The following is a 21,488-nucleotide window of genomic DNA, read 5'->3' as shown; positions in this document are numbered from 1 at the left end:
CGACACTTTTTTGTTTTTTAACCGACACCAGAAAAACGTTTTATAGCATCTAAAATACCCAAAACATGCAGTATGATATTTTTAGGCAAATGCAAAACGGCAATAAAAATGACTTAAAGTGTCCAAAATCTGCAAAAAAATGAGCTGCGAATTGGGCATTTTCAGAAAGTCCCGCCCCCAGTTCGTGACATCACGCCAAGACGTCTTGCATTGCTTGTGAATCAAAACAATGGCTTCAGATTCGGAGAATATGCTTTTTTGTTACACATCCAGTTATGAATATGATTCAAATAGTCCTGATGAGCAAAGCATACATGTTTGCAATCGATTAAAGAATTTATTTGGGCCATTTTGAGGCAACATTGGGGGAGAATCTCTCACAAAAAAAAGAGGCACAAAATGGGGACATCCTGTGGCCACCTCCGTTTCCACAGGCTGAAAAATTCTTAAATGGCGCTTGGACCCCCTCTGGCGGCTTTTGGGTGTAACACAAGGTTTTCAAAAAAAACAGTACAGCAAAAAACATTGACGTGATGGAAGGACAATGCGACAATGTGTCCTTTTCACGGTCAGTGGGTTGTCCTTTCGTGACGTCACGTACGGACTCGTCACCAACCCAAAAACAAGACTTCCTGAATATTCAGCACGAGTCTTAAAACGTAAAATATAGCTATATGCGGTGGAATCTTATTAAAATATGCTCAGTAGAAGTCATTTGAAGTGATTTTACAAATTATGGACACAACTTGTCCGGGGACGTCGGTTGTCCTTTAAGTGGCCTTTTTTCAAATCAAAAACATTGACTTTCAATTTTTGTTTTGTATTGTCATTTTCATTTTTATATTTCATATCCGTGTTTGTGATCCGTTCCCATCGTTACAGTTTTAGTGGTTGTGAAGGCACCTTATAGAGAAATCGGCATCGTATTGTATTGTACTCCCTTTAGCGTAGCATCATCTACTGCAAGGGTGTCAATCACATTTTTTGGCGTGGGCCACATTGTATTTATGGTTTCCTCTCGGGGGGCGCACAACAAATTAATGAATTACTAGTTTTCAAATTTGAAGTAAAAAATAAGAAGTGTTATTGTGGTTTACATGGAGCAATTTGAAATGCTGGTTCAGACTTTAGCAAGTATCATTGAATTTGACAAGTTTGATTTGCAAGTGGATGCGTAGCACAACCACAGTCACGATTGCAGCTTCTATTCTATGTGCCTTATAATACAGTGCACCCTGTTATATGAGAATTAAAAAACTAATAATAATAATAATAATAATAATAATAATAATAATAATAATAATAATAATAAATGTCATTTATAAGTGCCTTTCAAAACTAGGCCATTCATTGAAGGTATAATAGAGCATAAAATACGATACATCTGGCATTTACGGTACTTCCATTTTTTGGGAATCAACGACACTGTCCTCCATGATAAGCCAGGGTGGTTCAACTATGACTTGTATTTCTTACTCTTTTGTCATACATTAGTCAAAATTTGGTTGTCTATGATTAACTTCCACGCCGACGCCGGTTTGGCACCCATATGGTCACGGCAGTTCTTTTGAGCAGTCAACCACCGCGCAAGACTTGTGTTATCGCACCGTATGTGCCACCATTTCGCTGGACAGCATTATCACTCTCCATACCCCGCGGTGGCATGCGGGTAAAAATGGGCTGAAATGCGGTCCCGCGCGGTTAATCGAAAATAATGTCCGGCAATTTATAGAAGACGTCCTGGCTGCAACTGGATGTACTGATGCGAGAGATGGAATTTTAATGTGTACGTTCCATCATTGGAGAGTAGATGTTTCGGGCAATAGCAAACATAATTCCACTCAGGTCATCATATGGCACAAATAAAATGGGCCGTTTTTTTGGATATTCCGCACATGTTGCAGCATGTGGTCGGACACCCTTGGACATCCATGTTCTTACTTATCTCCTTGGGTGTTAAACATATCAAATAGTTCCACGTCGTCCAGGTTCTTAACAGTCCATTTATTTATTAATTAAATTATTTGTGGCTTGTTACAAAGCGACGTCACATTGACTGCACCACAAAAATACCAAAATAAGCATCCGGCTTTGATTGAGGATGATAGAAATCAGATCGAGAGGATGAAATTGTAAGTGAAACAACAGCTTTGAATGCTGAATTATTTTTGAAATTTGTTGTTACTTTGTCATCGCTCCAAATTCCAGAGCCGACTAAAATGTGACGGTTTCATAATAAAATGTGGCTTTGATGGCACATTCATCAAGAGAGACAAAGTATATTAAAAGAAATTGAATAGAAACTTATCTTAATTGAATTCTATTAGCTGGAGTGCACGAAGAAAAAGTCTCAATATTGCGCGGCTCATGGCTTAAATCTATTTGCTCACCGCCATGTTGCAAAAGTTTGATCCAGTGATTGATTGTCTGACCCGATTTGACTACCGAAGCACAATAAAAGCCACGACAGCCATATTCTCTCTTGCAGTTTAGCAAAAAAGCAGATGTGAGACTCCAGCGGAGCCGGACGGAACAGGTAAAGTCAAGGGTCCGTATCAGTGAGAACGAGCGACGCAGGCAAATTTGACTTATTAGCTACGCTAAGAGCTTCTGATCTGCGCGTACGTTCAAAGCTCTGACTCATGTCCCCCCCCCCCCCCCCCCCTCTTCTGTTAAGTATTTTAATAGACTCGATCATTAAGCTCAGACTGTATTGTTAGCGTCTTTGGCTCTGAGCGCAAACACCCAATAACCTCCTTAAGGGTTTCAGAGGGCCAAATCAGCTGCACCTAATTTTCTTTTCAGTCGCACTCTTTGCCTTTCCCTCCCTGACGTCAGCGGCGTTAATGAAGACGGTGTCGCTCTGCGTCGTTACCGGGTTCCGCACAGCCGCTCTAAAGATTTTATTTCGGCGCTTCCCCCAGCTTGCTTTATTTCACGACGCCTTAATGAGAGTCGTTTGGAATAATAGACTCCCATTGAACGGTGGCATCTGCATCCAGTTTTAAATGAGTGAACTAATTTCGAAAGAAAATTGTCTCTCCCGCCGAGTTACTTTTTGGCAGAGATGGCGTCAATTTTTATTTTCTGTATTTTTTTACGTAATTCCTTTAATGTTGGCAGAAATTACCTTGACACAAACTGAAACATTTGTTTTAAATTGTGAGATAAGCAGTTAGACTCATTGATGTAAAATATTAAGTATAACAATACTCTCCACCCAAAATTGGCTTTATTGCGCGCCACAATTTTAGTTTTCAAAAACGCAATACGACCATTGCTCGGCATGATAACCACCAATAGAACCAATGACTAAAAAGACAACATTAATCTGCCAAAAGGAAGAAATAGGAAGAAAAAAAAGGGATATGACAAGACAAGAAGGGAAGAAGAGTAGACACAAGACGTAACGGTGGGCATTAGTGTGGCTGAATAGATGGACTTTGGAGGTTGGCAGCGAGGCAACAACTTGGCCGACAGCTTAGCTCGTCACAATGGCTGGTCAGCGGGGTTTTCTAAATGACTGCAGAAGCTTTTTAAAATGGGATGAGACGATGGGAGGAAAAAGTGAGCTTACGTTTTTTTGTGTGTTTTTTTTCGCTTTGTTTTCTCAACGAACTCTGGAGGGTTGCTCACGCAGAAAAGCCGCAACGACAAAGCTAGAGGCACATCGGATCGAATTCAAAATACTTCTGTTTACATTCAAAGCCATCCACAACATTGCCCCTCCCAATCTGTCTGACCTGCTTCAAATCTCCATTCCCTCTCGTTCCCTCAAATCCTCATCCTCCCTTCACCTCTATGTGACTTCTGCCCGTTTCACCACATTGGGATGCAGAGCTTTCAGCCGCTCTGCTCCCAAACTCTGGCATTCACTTCCACCCAACATCCGTAATATTGTCTCATTTTCTTTCTTTGTTTTTCTTTTTTTTATTTCCAGCACCCAGGGCAGGCCATCTAATACGAACGACATTCGCAAGTTTGTCTTTTCTCGCTAAAATTATTCCTTTGAGTAACAGCCAAAGAAAGAATATATTACAGACTATGAAATTCATAGTTCGAATACTGTGGTCACATAAATTGAACGTGTGTGAGGAATTATCGCCATTTGGCATCATTTTCACCAATCCAACGTTGATCACAAGCGCCTCACACTAACCGGTAAAATCGGACATTTCTGGTTGACGGTTTATGTGACCAGTTTTTTTTTTTCTTTTCAAGATAGAATAAGAAAGCTACATGAAATTAGATAGGCATGGCAATTAACAATGGGCCCTAAAAGTGTCAAAAAGTCTCGCGGGACAATGCCCAGGAATGATGAATTGCTCTTCCACTAGGGGGCAGAACATGCTGTTACTTGCTGTTACTGCCCACTTGTCACATCGCTCTAAGATGGACGGTTGGCTTGCTGGGTTTGGAAGAGTGTCATTTTCACAGATTTTTAAATAGATCGTATTCCTCTCTGACTCACGCGTTTCGCCCACATTCCTCACGTCAGTCAGCAACCCTATCCCCAAATCATTTGTTGCCTCGGGCCCTGGCATAATTTTGGCGCCCTCGCATTCCCGATCCCCCGTACAAACTTTCCCTTTGGTCCGACGTTCCGGTGTCCGGTTACCGAGGAACTCACGCAATGTTTCTTGAGGCTGTGTGCTCAAGTTAGAAGACTTGCAAAGACAAGATAGCGAAATCCGGAAAGTCCGTACGGAGTACCACTGGATTGAGGCCAACTGTACTTTTACGTTACGTGATCCCCAAAGATATATTTTATCGGAATGGGCTTCAAACAAGAGTAACCCAAGTGAAAAATAAATACATCCTACACTATCTTTAACTTATCGCCTGGTAGTTTTAGCAAAAGAAGGATCCAAATATAGTCCTGCTCAAGAGACTAAATAATTAAACAAGACTGTCCTTTGGAAGTATGACACACTGGCACAGTATAAATATGGTCGGCGTGCGGGGGGCATAAGGGGAGCGGGATACCAAATGGAAACCGCTGTTGTCTCGATGTGATGCAACACGATGAAAGGCCTCCTAAAATATCAGACGAAACAACAGAAAGCAAGCCTACCCGATACCACAGCTTTACATCCTCTGTCCGCCAAAAAGCAAACGCTTGAGCTGAAATGGATTTTATATTGAATACAGAGCAGTGAGTGATTCATTTATGAACCAGGGTGTATTCCAGGTCTTGGGAAGTTTCAACAGCACCTAAACATCTATTTGTCGCTCATTTCTTTCCCACGCAGAGATCGATTCTGGAGTATCTCCCGGGGGGACAACAGTTCACCCTGCCAAATAGATGCATGAAATTCCTGGTGGCATACTCTACCTCCCAACCTTGGCCCCCACAACTAAACCAGAGTATAAATAACAAATGAGCAATGCGACCATATAGACCTTTTTGAATGCATACAGGTCCTGAACTACATGATGTTGCAACGACAAGGATTGTCATGTTTACTTTTTGTGGGAGTGAGGTGTTGTGAAAAGCATGAGCCGGTTACTGGTTTCAAGGTTCATACAACTCTACCTTTGTTGATAAAAAATCAGTAGAACTTGGCATTGCTAATAATGTCCAAATGTACATTTGGATTTCTGAGTATGGGTGGTCTCGTGGTTAGCACATTGGATTCACAGTGCAGAGACCGTGAGTTCAAGACCTGGTCCGGCTTCCCTGTGTGGAGTTTTCATGTTCTCCCCTGTCCCGTGTGGGTTTTCTCCGGGTTTTCCAGTTTCCTCCCACATTCCAAAAACATGCATGGAAGACTGATTGAACACTTTAAATTGTCCCTGGGTCTGAGTGTGAGAGTGACTGGTTGTTGTCTTTGTGTGCCCTGTGATTGGCTGGCAACCAATATGTATTTCCTTTGACAAATGCCATATATATATATATATATATATATATATATATATATATATATATATATATATATATATATATATATATATATATATATATATATATATATATATATATATTGATCAGATCAGCAAGTATTTGGCAAATTGGCAAATTAGGCAAAACTGGTGATCGGTTGCAATGTCCGAATTTGCTGATGGATCAATGACATCACACCATGTATCTTCTGTGCTGCCAGTGTGGAGAATGGCGGTTGATGTCCCTTCCTATACTGACATCTTTCGCCGTCACTGCACCTTGTTTTGTGGACCCTCCAGTCGAAGGTCCCCACCGTTCAAGTGTACCAGTACTTTTGCCTAACTTTTATAGATTCCGTGAGAAGATCAGTTGCTTGACTTTCGAGACAGAGCTGAACCTTAACTATTTTTCCAGTTCCTTTTCGCATCACGCCATCTTCCCACCTCGGCCATCGTCACATACCCGCTTCCAAATGGCAGTCATTATACCGGACACAAAAAAAGTCATTTAGTTCCACTCGGCTTCTTCAAAGCACTGCACTATAATTACAGATTGAGAGGAGGGGGAAACACGCTTGGGTTATACGGACTCCTGACGGTGCGCGAATGCAAGATTGCAAATCAAGAGCAGCCAATGAATAAGAATAGAGAACAATTTGCCTGCTGCCGTGAGGAAGTCCTTCAAGTTTTATTTTGCACATTTTCCACTTTGGTCCATCTTCACAAGTGGCTTCAAGCGTTGAAGGTGCTGAAAGCCAAGCGGAGGACAGCTGCGAGAGCCATCTGGAATGCATTGTTGAATGGCCGTATGCGCACCTTTGGAAAACTGGATGTGATCTGTCAAGAATGTCATTGCTTTCTATGCTATACAACACAAAAACGCCTTGGGAAGAAGCAGGAAATGTCATTGTGACATCCCGTGTGTCATTTTGAATTTTATTTGATTGTCCAGGTGCATCCAAGAAGATGTGCAAAAAAGGGCCAAAGCTACAGATGCCATCATAGTTTCCATCTTCAACGTGTGCACCTTTTTCATAGAGGTCCATATGCACGCCGACGTGTCATTTGCGATTATTGAGATTATTATATAAGAGACCCATGCTTGGTGACATAGCGGGAGGAGAGTTGATGAGACGCGGGAAGCAGGACGATGACTTAACGTGGTCGAACAAGCTCAGCTGCAGCTCAGCTTCGTTCCTTGACAGACTGACGGGCAACAGAGGTGATTTTGCTTGGGTGCAAAAATGATTCCTCCAATCCCCTGTGGCTACATGGATATAAGAAAATGCTAGCATGCTAGCGTTCGCTGATGTGTAATGTGTCATGCCCCGTAGCTGTGGTTTCTCTTAAGCAAGCCATCCTCAGAGCCTGTTATGCGAGAATCGAGATTAAAGGGACGAAATTCAATAAATTAGTGGGCAGATGCGGAGTGAAGAGAAAGTGGTGAAGGCTTTATCATACCGCCGTGCGACTTGCTCTCAAATCAAACCGCTTTCTTGCTAATTAGCAACCCCTTTGTATCCCCAAAAAAACATGTTTTATCCATGGGTGGAATTTGTTGGTATTTGCACACGTACTTAAGGCGATATCCTATTTTGCAAACATTCACGTTGGATGCTAGCTAGCAGTTAGCATCCACTTTTACATTATATGTAGGAATGTTGAGCAATATTTGGCTATATGTATGTTGGTGCGAAGAAACCTGACTGCACTCTAACCCTAAACACCCATAAAGTAGTTTAAAAAATGTTTAAAATAATAAATCCATTTGAGAACATAAAATATTTTATATGAAAATCCCCCATTTCCGAATGCAAAAATACAATTTACAAAATTAAATTATTGCCATCTAAATACAAGCACATGTCTGCAGTTTTAATTTGAATGTCTTAAGAGCTAGTATTAAAAAAAATATATTTTGAAAATACAAATTATTTTTAAATTATTAAAAAACAGACAATGTCAACATTTAGAACTGAGATTAAAAGTAAAAGTACGTATCTCTGTCTCATACTGAAAGCTAAAAAAATGAAATTTTAAATAATACTTAGTTTCAATTTTTGCTTTAAAGTAAAAAAAAGAAAGAAAAAAGAAAAACACAAAAAAAATGCATCTCCAGTTGCATGTTATACCCAAAACAAACATCGGAATAAATAAAGAAAAATCAATCACAGATCCTGTCAAAATAACCATGACTGATGTTTACAGTTGTTGGAAAAAAAATAATTATTGGACAATTTGTTTGTTCACCCCAGGGTGGAGAGCCAGTTGTTCCACACCAAACTCATCCAAGCATGCCTTTTTGATGGAGTTCGCTTTCTGCACTTGGTTACAGTCACACCCAAAAAAGTGCTCCGAATCCTATCCATGAATGATTAATTAATTTGTTTTTTTTTTTTCATGAAGTACGAATCACACGCTATACAGACGTGATAGACATTTTTTAGGAGGGGGGTGGTCGTCCTATCCAAAACCGCTGCTTCGTCTGCGGGTTTAACATTTAAACCACATGTTATAGCAGATTTAAAAAACAGGACATCTGAAAGACATAAAACCTCCCTCCAAAATTCCAGTTTCATTCTCTCCAGACACCATATGAGATCACCAGTTCTTTAAAACGTCATACAATGGTTTGGCTCACACATACACACGCACACAATAGCGTAAAATAAATTCCCCCTAGTGGTTGCAAAAGTGCATAGCTCACATAGCTCACGTTTGCCTCAGACTCACTGCAAGTGAACTCCATTCGAAATGACGCCAAACTTAAAATAGCACGCTAAGAATAACACATTCGTCTCATGAGAATCGCCAAGTTGTCGAAAATAGTCGTTAAGAGTTGACATTTGACCCCGAGCGACATTCAATAACGGCAACTAGTTGGTGAGTTTCGAATGCGCAGCCCTTTTAATCAAAAACAACAATTATTTTAAAACGGTGTTTTATTTCGCCATTTTGGTCAAACATTGCCTTGATTACTAAGTGCACACGTGCAACTCTTCACTCGAAGTGCCGCAAGAGATAGCTGACCATTAGCTTGTAAATGATTCATTTCTGTATACTAAAGGGAGCAAGAACGTTACACAAGTTCAAACAGATTTGTTTGAATAAGTCGCGTCAACAAAAAACGAGAGTAACATCACAGAATGTTTGTGTTGGATACAACCCAAACAATTTTGCTGCTGCGAAATGTAAATTTCTTCACAGCGTGTCTAATAAAGGCAAATCCATCCATCCATACTTTTGGATATAAAAGCTAAATTAACAAGAATTAACTTTGGGAGGTAAGTAAATAACTGCGACGAATACCGTCAAACTGGCATGTAGGTCTGCCGGGGGAAAACGAGTCACTCCTAAATGCATCAGCAGTCCAGTCAAAGCATGTTTTGCGGGTGACAGCTGAGCGCACCTGAAATCACTGCGGCACCCCAGCTGTCTCGCTCGCACACTCACACGCACACGCACAGACAAACACTCGCACACACTCACGTTCGCACTCTTCTTACCTTAACAGCATTTTTTGGAATCACTTTCAAACTCGTCTTTTTCTTGTGTGTCTTCAGTAAAGTGGGCGCCGTTTTCTTAATGTTACTGAAGTTATTTTTTGGGTTTGTTATTTAAAATCCAGCCACGACAGTCCGGTAGAAGACACAACAACAACATCGGGAAACCCAAAGATCTGGAAAGAAAACCCCAGATCCGACACTCTTCTTCTTTCTTATCCTCCTTCTCTTCCGTGTCTCGTGTTATTTAGAGTGAGAATAATCTCTGTTTTTGACGGTTCCGTTTACGTCCCGCGCAACCATTGGCGTGAACGCTGCGAGACTGTGGCTTGCGAAAGTACCGCTTGCACGTCACGCTTGCCACCTCCACTGCACCCCCCCCCCCCCCCCCCCCCCCCTCTCTCTCTCTCTCTCTCTCTCTCTCTCTCTCTCTCTCTCTCTCTCTCTCGTTCTCTTTCTCCCCCCCCTCTCTCTCTCTCGCTTGCCCACACAGGTCGGTACGTATACGTGCGCGTGTGTTCATGAAAATAGACTCACAATGCCCCCCCCCCCCCGACCCCTACCCAGGAATACATTCTTGTAAAGCCCCATTTTATTTCACTTATATAATTATTATCAGTACAGACACCGCCTATCCACAGTATATCACAGGATATCAAAAAAGATGGGGTCCACTTCGGACAATGATTTAAAGGACAACCGACATCTCCGGACAAGTTGTTTCCATAATTTATAAAATAGCTTTAAATGACTTCTACTGAGCGTATTTTACAAAGATTCCACCGCATCTAGCTATATTTTACGTTTTAAGACTCGCGCTGAATACTCCGGAAGTCTTGTTTTTGAGTTGGTGACGAGTCCGTACGTGACGTCACTAAAGGACCGTAAAAAAAGACGCATTCTCTTGATCCTTCCAACACGTCAATATATTTTGCTGTACTTGTTTGGTCTGGGGACCTCGTGTTGCACCCAAAAGCCACTAGAAGGCCAGAAGAGGGCCTTCCAAGCGCCATATAAGGAATTTATTAGCCTGTGGAAACAGAGGTGCCACAGGAGGTCGCCATTTTGTGCCTTTTTTTTTGGTTGAGAGATTTACCCCCAATGTTGCCTCAAAATGACACAAATAAATTATTTAATCGATTGCAAACATGTATGCTTTCCTCTTCAGAACTATTTGAATCATATTCATAACTGGATGTGTAACAAGAAAGCATATTCTCCGAATCTGAAGCAATTGTTTTGATTCACTAGCAATGCTAGACGTCTTGGCGTGACGTCACGAACTGGGGTTGGGACTTTCTGAAAATGCCCAATTCTCAGCTCAATTTTTTGCAGATTTTGGACACTTTAAGACATTCTTATTGGTGTTTTGCATTTGACTAAAAATATCAGCCTGAGTGTTTTGGGTATTTTAGATGCTATAAAACTTTTTTCTGATGTCAGTTAAAAAACAAAAAAGTGACGTCGGTTGACCTTTAGAGTTTGTGGCTTTTCATGCTCAGGTCCTTTCTGTGGTCAACGGGGGAGAAGATGGGGGTTCCTAACGATGGGGCATTTGATTGGGAACACTTGCCTCGTGTACTGATTACAAACCGGAGAGGAAATAATGCATTGCCACGTGAATAAAGTATGCAGTAAAACCTGCAGCACTCAGATATCTTGTGAAGAGCAAACCTCAAGCAATTAATTATCCCCTGTAAAAAAAATAAAAACATAAAATCGGAGTACAAACAAAATATTCGAGATATTCTCGCTTCGTAGTTCGAAAACCAATCGGTGTTCGAACGCCAATACGATGCGTGAGTGTGTAGGCGAGGGTGGGTTGCTGAGCGGCGCATGGGTGTGTCGCTCTCTCCGTGACCAACTGTTGTCGCTTGTGGACGTGCTGCGTTTCGCTCTGCGTTTAATATAGGTGTACGGAGAGTTTTTGCCCCTAATCATGCCTCCGAAGAAAGTAAGTGCTCCTAAAAGTGACAAAAGAAAAGCAGTGCGTACAACTATTGCATTTAAGAAAGAAATAATCACAAAATATGAAGGAGGTGTGCGAGTGTCTGATCTGGCTCGGCTAGGGAATACAGCATGGCGAAATGTACGATCAGAATAAGGAGGCTGTGAAATCTATTGATGTTGCTGTGAGAGTGAATGATAGATAGATATTTGAAGAGAAAAGAACATCCTGTAGCCGAGTCATCCGTAGGTGTCACGTTCCGAGCGAGAGTGACGGCAGCTGACTCGTCGGAACGTAGTGGAATGTTTGGGATCCCAAAGCAGGCGGCAGAGACTTACTACCCAAGCAGGATGTTTATTCACAAATAAAAGAAAACACAGCGAGTAAGAAGGCAGGGGGTGATCCGACCCGCTTACTACGGAAAAAAAGCTAATGGCACATGAGCGTGCAAAATTATGCAATCCCGGAAGATGACATAAATTTACGGGACGCGGGGAAAATACCTCGGACCGGATACACTCGCGCATCGAAGGAAGAGTCCAGGTACGGTGGCGAGGTGAGTCAATCATCTGGCATTGGCGAGGTGATCGCGAACCGTATAAATGCCCCGTGTCCGTGATTAGAGAATTGACAGCAGGTGGAGGGCGGCCGGGAGAGGCACCCCCCCCCCCCACCCGCTGTTAACTCGCAAGTGACAGGAGCAAACAGATGGTTTCGGTGTTCGAACAAATCGCTTTTCGAACAGGGTCCTGGAACGAATTATGGTCGAGAACCGAGGTATCACTGTATATCTAATTTCCTCCCATTCGCAAATTTATTCGGGAATTGAAAGTACGACGTCGAGCGCCATTCCCTATCCTTTTCGTGTTTTGTTTTTTTCTTATTTGGGGCCGATAAAGTGCTGACCATGGCCTCTCGCAATGTTTTTTCCCTTCCACAAAGTGGCAACATTTCCTTTTTTTCCATGTTAGCGTTTTTTTCCCAGATTCTGTTGTTGTTCAAGTGCTATATCAACCAATATGTATATACCGTATTGCATTGTATTATGGACAGCCACCCTCATTTCAAGCTCATACAACTCCAGACCCATATAACTTAGGAATCAACCATTTTTTTCCGATGAAAGAAGAGAGTCTAAGGTTTCTTACACTGATTTGCATGTTTATGTAGTCCTAAAACTCAATATTCTTTGGGTCCTGGAATTCAAGTGACAATGACCAAAAACCCTGGCACTGCAGTGGACACATTTTGCACATCGTCTGGCAGTGAATGAGTTTAAAAAAAATCTGCATTTTATTTATTGCCACATGAAACTGCAAAACTAGCACACAACGACATCAAAAAACATTTCCATTTTAAATGAATCTGACAAGATTAAAATCAGCAATTGACGATTGACAGAGGGCAAGAATGCTGTGCATGTGGACATTTGGCGAAGACTCCGTCACTTCCTCGAACAACCCAGGCTAAACCAAACTCCTTAGAGATTCAATTAAGGCAGTCACAATCTTCTTTGATGCTGATTAATTACTTTTCGAGGGTTGACGCCACCTTGTGGTATCAGAGCACATAATATGCAAAATGTTTTATGTGGTTTTTGGTGAAAGGCTGAGCATAGGTCCCACAAAAAGAAAACAAAAATATGCAAGCTTTATGTTGCATAGCTGTAATAAATGTAACAATATTTTCTCTGCTCTGTATACTGCTCAGTTCAAGTTCTCGCAAGTTGTGCAAACTGGACACTGCTCGTGCCTGTGTGGGTGTTGAGAAACTGCGGGCCTACTGATATGCCTCGTAGCGCGATGCTAGTTCAATACAATGCAAACACATGAAGCAAGCGAGGTCAAGGGTCATGTACACTTTTGAGAAGCCACTCAGAATAAGCAGATATTTTGTTGTTTCTCAGAGGGGAGGGCCGGGGTTTTTCTTTCAACTGTCGGTCCAAAAAAAAAGTTGGGCTAATATGCGAATGGCAGTATGTTGTCTTGACACAAAAGCAGAGTTCTGAGCCTTCCTCCTCCCTGTTTTTCGCACAATTCCTAATCAAGTAAACCACCCATCGTAAAATTAATTTCCCCATCAGGCAAGACTCGCGCCGCTTTGCTATCGCGATCGTTACTCAGCGGATAAATCTAATCCATACAATGTTGAGACCGTGGCGGGAGACTGACTTGTTTATGGTCGCAACCCAAGCAACTCAAGAGCAGTGAGAAGTGCGGAGGGTCTCCATCTCCGAGGTGATGTCTCTCAGATGGCACCAAAATAATAATAACAATACAACAACAATAATAACAACAATAAAAACACATAGCTCTGCGGTCCGTTGGCTGAGACAAAATCATCTTAGAATCTGTCAAAGGTGATGGACGGCTGAGCATTTGGGCTTTCTTCCTGGAGCAATTCAAGCTTCACTATAATTTGAGGTCTCGGGAGTAGTGGCATTGAAGAGAATGTGCCATTTTATGATGGAAATGATTGTAGAGATGGATTAGTGTTATTATGTATACGTGATAGCGAAGAGGCGGTTTACGGTTTGGCCCCATGCCATTTGGCTTTACTATCAGATCATAACTCACCTTGGGACCAAAAATCCCTCTCTTGGGGTGCAGGCTCATTTGAGATTGCTGGATATAAAATGCGACATTGAAAAAACACGGTTGTAGCTTTGGAAAATAAAACAAACATTTTTTTCAGGAAGAATGTCGCATTTATTGGCGGTGATTGTAAAGGCGGGGAGAGCTAGTCCAGCCTGTGTAGCTAATGAACAGCTGGTAGTAAATACCAAATAAAGAATGGCGATTTGTGTCTCAAAAATCCATTATGTCAAAGTCAAGGCCCGGGGGGCAAATCTGGCCTGCCACATCATTTTATTCAGCCCGCAAAAGCAAATCACGCATTTCAAGTTCTATGATGTTTGCTGAATTCTGGACCAAAATTTCAAATTGTCATATGTAAGCCACAATAACAATCATTATTTTTGACTTCAAATTTGAAAACTAGTTATTTGTTAATTTGTTGTCCGCTCTATATGTAATACGTGGAGGGGATTCAACATTCTAATGGTTTCCCCAAATTCATTACACCCCCCGAAAGGAAACAATAACTACAATGTGACATGCGACAAAAAATTAATTTGACACATTAGATATAATGACATTGAATTTAATTGAATAAGCAGTCACAAGTTAAAAAAGCAGCCCAGCGTGGGGAGAGATTTTGGGACCCAACTTGGTTGTTAATGTGGCACAGATTGATCCAGAAAAATAATACAAGCTATTGTATTGATCATGAATCAGTTTAACATTTTTGGCCAATTGGATTCATTTGTGAGATCAGACAACTGGAATACAAAATAATTCAAAGACAAAAAAATTGTGTGGTCTGACCAATGCTTGAACTCTCCTTTTGACCCAAACAGCTTCACCTTCCATGAGCCATGCAAATGTAACGTGACCCCTCGCTCCCCCCCACACAGTCTCATTAGTTTGCGTTCTGAGCACTTCCTGGTCGAGGACTGCGTATGACGTAGGGAAGTGGCTTGATGCGTCTGCGCTGGACGCAATGATTTGTAAGTATCAATTGGGTCCAACCGGGAGCCCAACTGGAACAATGTGGAGAAGCAGCGATGAAGCAGTTGAGGAGGATGAATTAACACCCGTCTGCGCCAAAAAGTATTCCTGGGGAGCCATTTTAACCCTTTGGGGTACAACAACTACTTCAGTGGACACCTCATCCTGCTGTCAGGTTATAGATTGCATGAAAAGGTTAAATTCCACTGACATGCAAACTATGAAAGTACTTTTTCAAACAATATCACGCCTTTCCTGCACTGAATTTGGGAGCCGGACAACTAATCAATAACCAATGTGATTATCAACCCATTTAATAAGGCGGGCAATGATTCTGAAAGCCACTACAACGAAATCTTGGGGGAAGACTTTGTAATTGGATGACATAAGGAAAACCAACATGGAATCGCTGGACTTTAATACATTCATGTTGTGGAATGCTGCCATCCATCCTTTGTCAATTTGCAAACTCACACATTCCCACAAAACCAATGCATCAAAAAAAATAAATAAATATGCATCTCTTTTGTATCTTAATCATTTGGTGAGCATTTACGAGAACCATCCTCAACCCCCACCCCGCCGTCCCCCCACATGGGTTATTCATCACAAGCCACTGTTTGCGGAGGCTCCTCCATTTTACAGTTCAGTGTTCATGAAAGGCAGCTTGCTGCTGCTATCTGTCAAGCACAGAAGCCGACGCGCACACAAACACACTTTCGGGCCAGCCGTCCACACGAGTGACGTTTTCACAAGTGCACCTTCATCACTTTTGCCCTTCGACGCCATTGTTGAGGGTGGGGCGATGTAGACGGCATGGCTGCTTTCTGACAAGGCTATCTTCAATTCAAATTGATGGTTGAGGTGGTGGTGAGGAGTGGGGGGCAGTTATAGATGCACCGTTACATCCCATTGCCTCTCCTGATGCACAATCTTCATTTCTGTTTTTATTTGAGAGGGCTGTGCTGCTTCCAGAAGTTTTGGTAAAGGGGGTGGCAATGGAGTTGTTGGTTTGGTCTTATGGGTGAGTTTTCACCTCATTTCAAGTCTTAACATGAAGATTTCGAGATATTGGCATGTAAGCATTATTGTTCGGGTTGGCCTGAGCGATACTTTGCACTTTTCATATACAGGGATATCTCGGCTTACAAAGGCTTTAGCTCACGAACTTTTCGCCTGACGAACATTAAATTCGCGAGAATATAATCTTAGCACACAAACTATTTTTCGGCGGACGAACCAAACCTCACAGCGACACGGTGCCTGGCGGACTAATTTTCCATACCCACTTTCTTTGAGTGCACTCAGTGCAGACGTGATTTATTATTGAGTGGAATACTTCTGCTTTTATGGGACCAAAGAAGATTGTGTGACTTAGCGTCCCAGTACAGTGAAACCTTGGTCTACGAACCCGTTGGCTTACGAACTTTTCGGCTTACGAACGTTACATTTATGACAATTTTACCTTGGCAGACTAACTATTTTTCGGGATACACACGGAGCTGCCACAATGAGTGATGTGTCATTCGCAACCAAGCCCGTTCTCCTAACAAGAAAATGGTGGCCACTGTTTATGTCCTCTATTCTCCGCCCCCAGTCTACGGTTAAAGCCACGTGATTGGTCAAGAACGCAGCAGTGGGGGATGGGGTTATAGACAGAGAGAGAGTGAGGCCGTTCTCCAAAAAACAAAATGGCGTCTTTGGTCAAAGTCACGTGATTGGTCAAAAACCCAGCGGGGGGCGGGGGGGGGGGGGGGGGGGGGGGGGTGGTTAAACATTAAAGAGACAGGCAGACAGAGAGAGAGTGAGAAAAACACACACACACGAAAGGGAGATGGCAGAGCTTGAAACAAACAAAAAAAAAGTGTGAGAGTGTGAGAATAGAGAGAAAATGGATAGAAAATATCCCATCAATCAGGCTCTACAAATAACCCGCACAAGTCATATGTACACTTGATGCAAAAAAACTATCAACTCAGCTAAACAGATCACAATTGATGAAGAACTAGATACAATTATCACACAGAAAGTACCTACAAGGGATCATTCCTCAAGATGGTGAAAGAAGCCTATGTTCCTCATCAAGTGTTTAATGCTGATGAAACCGGACACTCCATTCCATTAAGCCATTAACGACCATCACAAAGGTAAATAAAATGACTTTATTGTATAGTACAGTTTATTTATATAATCATAATACTATAGCACATTTATTATACATAAAATAGGGTATATTTTGTGTAGTTTTAAGGCTTAGAAAATTAGAATGTAGAAGATTATGTTTTATGGGGACCTGGGAACAGATTATTCTCATTTTAATGCGTTCATATGGGAAATTAATTTTTGGGATACACACTTTTCGCCTTTCACACTCTGTCTGGGAACCAATTAAGTTCGTAAACCAAGGTTCCACTGTACCAGTATGCTAAGTCGACAATTGTTACGTGTGGCTAAGGATGTTTCTGTGTTGTCTAAGCAACGGTCATAGGCAATAGAAGAGGTTGAAAAACTTCTGTTGATTTGGATTAACGAAAAGCAGCTCGTCGGGAACAGTGTTTGGGGTTATTATTGCCGAGAAAGCACGGCAACTTCACTCTGATATCATCAAGAGGCAACTACATCAACGACCATTACAAAGGTAAATCAAATAACTTTATTATACACTACAGTTTATTTCGTTAATTACAATCCAATAGTACATTTATTATACATAAAATAAGGTATATTTTGTGTAGTTTTAAGGTTTATTTAGTAGAAAAGTATGTTTATGGGGACCTGGGAACGGATTATTCTAATTATAATAGTTTCCTATGGGAAATAAATGTTCGGGAGACGAACTTGTCGCCTTACACACACTTTCTGGGAACCAATTAAGTTTGTAAGCTGTATTCGTTTTTGGGTAGGAGGGTTGAGGAAAGAGTTGGAGGTCATTTTTTAAGTCTATTATTTGGGGGATCTCTGCCTTGAATGGATTTGACATCGCCAATAAGTACACAGTAAGCAGGAGGGAGGGAATGACTTGCTTGAGAGGAACCGGAGACTGCTGCTTCGAGGTTTGCAGCCTCAACACACGCTGCTAGCGCTCTACCAAGTCAGGTCAATAGCGCCCCCTTCCCCCCCCCCAAGTTGGTGGCTATTGTTAGGGGTTGGAAGTTGTTGCTACTCAATTTTCTTTTCTGTCTTAATTTGTCCCGATTGATTATTGATGGGGTTAGGGGTTAGCGTTTAGTTTTGGTTTAAGCATAGTTACCTCATCTATACATCCATATTCGCATACCGTTTATCCTCAAAAAATCACCCTGAACAAGTTGCTCGTCAATGTGGAACTGTTGCGGCTTGAAATTGAAGCGGATTTACGTGGCACAGGAGCTGTGAGGCAGTCTCTTTTCATCATGGATGCTACATCTTTGTGTTTGCGTTCAACATTTACCTTGTAGAAGAGGTGCACATTTCACCATGACGTCCCTGATCCACTGGTGAAAAGGAGGCTTTGATCCTCTCTTCCTTCATCAAAATCTGCTTCGTACAACAGCGAGGGTGCAGCGAGTGCTTAAGATTGAATGACTGTGTCTTTTGTGTTGTTGTGTTGCGTCACATTATTTGTTCTTTAGTTTTTGTTGTTGTTTTGATTCTTAAGATGGCGCCGCGAGAGTGGCTGGCTTTACAGTAGCTCCTGTATTTTGTTTTTCGACTTCTTCATTTCCTTTCCTCTTACTTTCCTCACTTTGTTGCTGTGAAATGTAATTGTCTCTGAGACTAAGATAGGTTTATCCAATCGCAGGGCACACAAAGACGAATGATCATCCGCGTCCGTAAGATGAGGTATGACTGTATCAGGGTTTGGAACTATTTAGCAATATTTTCCATTTTTATGGCCTGAATCAGGCAGGCAGCGGACAACTGAAGAAATAAGTCAACAGCGTGTTGGTGAAATAGCGTCATGAGGGCAAGGTGCCTCGTTCACCAGCTCTGAAATTTATGGGATGGTTCCCAGCTGTCACTCCAGTGTTGTGAATCTGCTGTGCCGTAATATCTTAATTGTTTCAAATTAAATGCTCGTAAAAAGCGGCAAAGGCAAATTAGTTTGATTTCCCCTCTCCACCTCACTCTCTCCTTCTCTGGCTAATCGAAAGCAGCCCCCTCGACTTGCATTTGCGGGCGAGGCGGTTGAAAGCGGTGGAACGGCTCCTGCGTGACATTAGTAGGGTTAGCCGGTACGGAATTAGTTTTTATGGTTTGTTAGGAGTCAACCAATCAGGGCGCGAGGGGGGCGATCCCTCCCTCGTTCTTTTTTCCTGATACCAGTCCCGCTTTGTATAACGGAAATAACTGAACTATCGTGTGGGGATTCATCCACATCTCTCATCTCTTTCACCCAACTGCTGAGTTTATTCCAATGCACCACAGGTTGAGGTGCCCAACACAGGCAGCTGTGCATGCAAAGCGGGCCCAAGAAATAATCACATCGTCCCCCAATTACTCTCGCTCGCTCGATGAACACAGCAAGGCTCTTCTAAACACAATTCTCACTCTGAATGAAGATCAGCATTTCCATTTAGCCGCGGTTAACTTGACATCCTCCGCTCAGCTCCAAAAGAGCATCTCGGAAATGAATCCCCCACCGGGCAACTCAAGAAGGCAATTATGCAGCATTACATGTGGCTAAAGCTCCTCTGTGGCAGGGACGGCCAAAGGGATCATCGTCAAAATAAAACTCCCAACAGCGGAAGCCCAAAAAGTGGCATGGTCGCCACACTCCGTTGGGGTCCGTTGCGGAAAATATATCCATCGGCAACAGCTCAATATGTCGTCTTTGTTATCATCCGGATTGAAAAAAAAGTAACTTTGTAGAAATATGTTGCATACGTCTTAGAATAGACAACGTGTCTGCTAAACAAAGGCTTTCATTATCTGTAATTTCTGCGTTTGCTAAACACTTGGGACATTCAGCACACAAACAACAATTATACTATTGATCATCACAGCCTAATTTATTTTGAAAATCTATCACATCAGTCTGTGCCTCCGTACGCGGCAAAACAATCACATTGGTCCTGCAATATGGTCGGTAAAAAAAGTAAAACTAGTGACTAGCTCAGGCATGGGCAAACTACGGCCCGCGGGCCACATACGGCCCGTTAGGCTTTTTAATCCGGCCCGCCGAATTTGCCGAATTTGTCGAAATTATAGTAAAAACAGTGTCTGAAACTCGTGACAAAAAGGTAGCGGACAATAGGGCAGACAACTCAGAAAAGTCAACTGCCCAGCTTTTCACAACTTCAAAAAACAAACGTCACAAAGCTTTTTATATTAATTAAAGCTGTACCTACCACTAATGTTACCTTGCTTAATTTACAGTAAATGTCCAAGGTTGCATATTTCGCTGCAGTAGTCATTTGTCACCATGGTGCACAATGCAATGTTTGCATTGCTTGCTATGAGCCACTAAGCCCCTTTCATAACTCTCACGTACACTTTACAGTCACGGTTTGATATAAATTTACGTTTTGTAGCGTCACACATGTTGTTAGCTTCTTTTGAATCTTTCTTCTGGGCTGAGGTTCTGTGCATCTATTTTGGAAAATGAGATGCAAATGCACAGCCTTTGAACACTTGCGAAAGTCCGGAAGAAAGAAGCAGACTTCTGATTGGCTGCCGTGCCGAGTATGCAAATTTCAACTGCAGGTAGCCTATGTCTGTGTGCTTGGCGACGGTACACGTGTACTGTTTGTGCGTGAAGGCGAGGGCGTCCGTGAAGGTTTTGTAGAGGCGCGGTCAGGACAATCCATCCATGATTTTGCGGAACAGAAGTAGGTATTATTGAGCTTGAATATTTCGTTGTGTAATAATATGTTTTGAATGTTGAAAGTGATTCCATTTTTCAATAAATGTTGATTTCTTAACTTTGCCTCTTCGATTGAAACTTATTAAAAACAGACGCAATCTTGATAAATCACAGTGAATATGTTATTTTAATCTATTTCCATTTCCTCCTCCCAGTATCTGCGAAATAGTCTGTAAATGCCATATCTTGCATATTCCTTGAGACAAATTTATTAATTGATCAGGGATATTTTTCAAATTTGAAAGACAGTTAATAAATTGGGTTTTAGTGTTCTTACTGTGCTATGAGGTTTGTACACACTACGTTTAAAGGACAACCGGCACCATTTTTTTTGTTTCCTACTGACATCAGAAAAACGTTTTATAGCATCTAAAATACCCAAAACACGCAGGCTAATATTTTTACTTAAATGAAAAACACCAATAAAAATGACTTCAAAATGAATCCGGAAATGGCTAGTTTCAGAAGGTCCCACCCCCTTATTCGTGACGTCACGCCAAGATGTCTTGCCTTGCTCCAAGATGTCGGCCCCTCTGTCAAATTTTAGAACCCATTGCGGCCCGCGAGTGAAAAAGTTTGCCCACCCCTGGACTAGCTAGTTTTTTTCTTCTTGAGACAGTGGAAAAGGCCCAAAAACGCAAAGAAAGCTATATTTAACATAATATCAGCACAGGTCGGAAAGTACTTGTTATATCGAGTGGAAGAACGGTAGATAAGGAGACTTGGTGGTGGAATGGGAG

At 41.9% G+C, this 21,488-nt stretch overlaps 1 protein-coding gene across 39 annotated transcripts in view; it reads right to left on the bottom strand.

The window, feature by feature from the left end:
* ptprda (protein tyrosine phosphatase receptor type Da) overlaps window positions 1-21,488 on the bottom strand; it is a 348,859-nt gene that overhangs the window by 122,866 nt on the left and 204,505 nt on the right. The window contains exon 1 of one of the 39 annotated variants that reach the window (XM_088990304.1): window positions 9,390-9,717. The exons of the other annotated variants lie outside the window; for them this stretch is intronic. The gene's annotated coding sequence lies outside the window, so the exon portion shown is untranslated. Of the gene's footprint in view, window positions 1-9,389; window positions 9,718-21,488 lie in introns of those variants that run through there. 39 annotated transcript variants of the gene reach the window in all.

Source organism: Hippocampus bargibanti, linkage group LG02, assembly GCF_051943395.1.
Source record: "Hippocampus bargibanti isolate YZ-2025 linkage group LG02, ASM5194339v1, whole genome shotgun sequence".
Lineage (NCBI taxonomy): Eukaryota > Metazoa > Chordata > Actinopteri > Syngnathiformes > Syngnathidae > Hippocampus > Hippocampus bargibanti.
This window is presented reverse-complemented; position numbering and strand designations above follow the sequence as displayed.